This window comes from Monopterus albus, unplaced genomic scaffold (assembly GCF_001952655.1).
Source record: "Monopterus albus unplaced genomic scaffold, M_albus_1.0 scaffold545.1, whole genome shotgun sequence".
NCBI classification, from domain to species: Eukaryota; Metazoa; Chordata; class Actinopteri; order Synbranchiformes; family Synbranchidae; genus Monopterus; species Monopterus albus.
This window is the reverse complement of record NW_018128425.1, coordinates 57,521-60,496: the sequence shown is the minus strand read 5'-3', so window position 1 is coordinate 60,496 and position 2,976 is coordinate 57,521. Positions and strand designations below refer to the sequence as shown.

The following is a 2,976-nucleotide window of genomic DNA, read 5'->3' as shown; positions in this document are numbered from 1 at the left end:
TTTTCACCTACACGTCCTCCTTTCTACTTCCACAACTGAAAGACCAAGGGTAGAGAACTGCAGAGTCATTTACAGCTTATCAGACATATTCTCGATTATAAGCACCTATAAACAGCAGCTGTTTTGAACAGGTGTTTTGTTTACAGCATTTACTTTCACATTCTAGCTCTTCTTCTTTTCCTTTCTGAATTTATGGATAAAGACACTGCCACCTGTTGGTAGGGGGAGTTATTTCTCTCACCCAGGAGTAGAGTGTATGTACTAGTCGATCGTTGGCTGTGCGGCGTGGTCAGGTGTCACGTTTTCAACCCAACTGGCCCAGACAAATCCAACTTGAGGTGGCACAGAGGTTGGCCTTCATCATTGCTAGTTCTTTCACATCAGCTTGGCGTGTCTCTGCCCTAAGAGTTAAATTGACCCCCTAGTTGTATGAAATAATAAATAACACATTGGGAATCAAATAGTTTATTTTGTGTAAAAATGAGACACACACACAGTGCTTTCTTTAGCTAACCTTGGCTGTGTACCTTATGTACTCCCAGCCTGCACAGTGGTTCCCCCCTGGAGGCGAATCATGCCAAGTACTCCACAACCATACAATTGGATAATGAATATTATGCTGCATGATATGCAATAAAACTAATTTAGCCAATATCAATTATAAAGCAGCAGAAAAATGTTGGTTGTATATCCAAACCTAAATCAGAAAAAGTTGGGATGGTGTGTAAAATCAAAATAAAAAGTTAAAACAGTGATGTGTAAATCTGTGTCCTGTTTTACATTGAAAACAACACAGCAGCACATTATTTGATGTGACACCATCAGTTTTATTCTTAAATAAACTCACTTCAATCCTGATGCTGCAACATATTCCAAACAAAACTCTGGACAGTAAAGCGTTTACCACCTTGTGATGCTGCCTTTCACAACACCTAAAAGATGTTTAGGGGCCGAGGACACCAAGTGATTCAGTGTGTAAAGTGTCATGTCCCATTCTTCCTGCAAGCAAGTCTTAAGGAGGGTGACGGATCCAAATCCCTTCCTATCTTTCTTTGAGGAACATTGTTTTTAAACATTTCAATAATCTTCTCACACATATGTTGTCAAACTGGTGGTCCTCAGCCCATCTTTGCTCCTAAAGGGTTCGGCCTTTCCTGGGTGCCACTTTTGTACCAAATCATGACGCAGTCACCTGTTGACATCACCTGGTTCAAATGGAATCATCATGCCATTGTTTATCTCATTACTGGCCCTGAAATGCAACCAACCCAACTATTACTGAAATGTGTTACAGCAGCATTGAAGTGAGTGTTATTTTGATTAGGGATGCTCCGAGCCAATATTTGTATCGGGTATCGGCGTCGATATGAAATAAAATTCTAGATCGGGTATCGACGACAACTGCCCCGATCTGAGAAAAAACTTTTGCTATGCAAGTTAACGCTGCGCTGAGACTGCGCAGCATGTTGCATCTTGCACACGTGGTGTGCTTAGTCCTCATGTGATCAAGCTAATAGCATGGAGCGAGGCAGAACATCCGCGATCTGGAGATACTTTGTGACAGAAACGCCAGTAAGTCCCGTCGCTGTTTGTAATATATGCAAGGTTAACGTTCTGAGGGGTGGCGGTAAAACGTCGAATTACAACACTACAAATTTAATAAAGCATCTACAGAGATTTCATCCAAACGAGCATGCAGAGTTCAATGAACAGAACAAACAAAAGTGAGACGGAACGAAGCAACTAACTTTGGAAGAGACAAAGGAAAGAACACAGTCATTTCCGCCTGAAAGTGTGAAAGCAGCGAAAATAACTGAAATGATACTGAACTTCATTGTTTTGGATGGGCAGCCGCTTTCCGTCGTTGGAGACAAGGGCTTTAGACTGCTTATCACCTGGAACCCCGGTACAACATGGTGAAGCGGAAATATTTATCCGAAACTGCTCTACCTGAACTTTACCGAAAAATGTGCAAACACATCTCCGAAGAAATGAAGGATGTCAACGCGGTGAGTTTTACAACAGATATTTGCAGCTCTGAATGTGTCACCTTTAAGTTTAACTGCACACTGGTTGGACGTGCATTTTGTACCTCAAAGTGCCATGCTAAATGCAACAAACTTTCGTATCAGCTGCTTTTGCACTGGATGTGAAATTCCTTGCACTTTAATTTTGAAAGTCAAGCACAAGCTAGTGAAGTTCTTGTTATTCAGCTGCTTTTGGATGTCAAATTACTCTTTGCACTCTGGTTCTGCTTTAATAATTTAATAATGAATAATTTGTTAGTTTATTTTCTTTTACAGTGTTATGACATTGTTCATGTAGAGCCCAATGCATTTCACAGGGATGCATACAGTTAATTAGGTAATTCAGCACTTTATAAAAATTTTACTTAGGTATCTGATCGGTACTCTGTAATTGCCAATACTGAATCCCAGGTATCGGAATTGGTATTGGAAGCAAAAAAGGTGGATCGGAGCATCCCTAATTTTGATGTGTGTGGATTTACGTCTGTCATCAGTGATTCTTAAGGACCGGCTGGAGTGCACCTCCTAGGTGCAACACTGGTCATTGTGTGGAAAGTTGAAATGGGAGGTGTTGAAGAGAATGAGCGTACTGCTCAAAGCTGTGCAGGGCTCATGTTATTACAAGAAAATACAGTAGCCTATATCGTTATAAGGAGAATAGTATGTCATAATAGTGAAAATAAAATTTTAATGTGAATGCATAATAAAAACGAGAATTATTTTGTTATGGTGACAGTGGGGAGGAAAAACTCCCTTTAACAGAAGAAACCTCCGACGGACCCCGGCTCTTGGTGGGCAGCCTTCTGCCTCGACCGGTTGGGGTGAGTGGATAGAGGAGAGACAAAAGAAGAAAAGCAACAAGACACAACAAACAATCAAACACTGATCAGGTCAATGTGGCTGGTGACTGCTCATCAGAAACGTAGAGCTCCAGGGCCAGGGCAACCTG

The 2,976-nt window shown here is 41.3% G+C and overlaps 1 protein-coding gene across 4 annotated transcripts in view; it reads left to right on the top strand.

Annotated features, from left to right (window-relative positions):
• Positions 1-2,976, top strand: part of LOC109953103 (aryl hydrocarbon receptor nuclear translocator 2-like) — a 67,022-nt gene that overhangs the window by 7,391 nt on the left and 56,655 nt on the right. The window contains exon 1 of one of the 4 annotated variants that reach the window (XM_020588500.1): positions 1,450-1,572. The exons of the other annotated variants lie outside the window; for them this stretch is intronic. The gene's annotated coding sequence lies outside the window, so the exon portion shown is untranslated. Of the gene's footprint in view, positions 1-1,449; positions 1,573-2,976 lie in introns of those variants that run through there. 4 annotated transcript variants of the gene reach the window in all.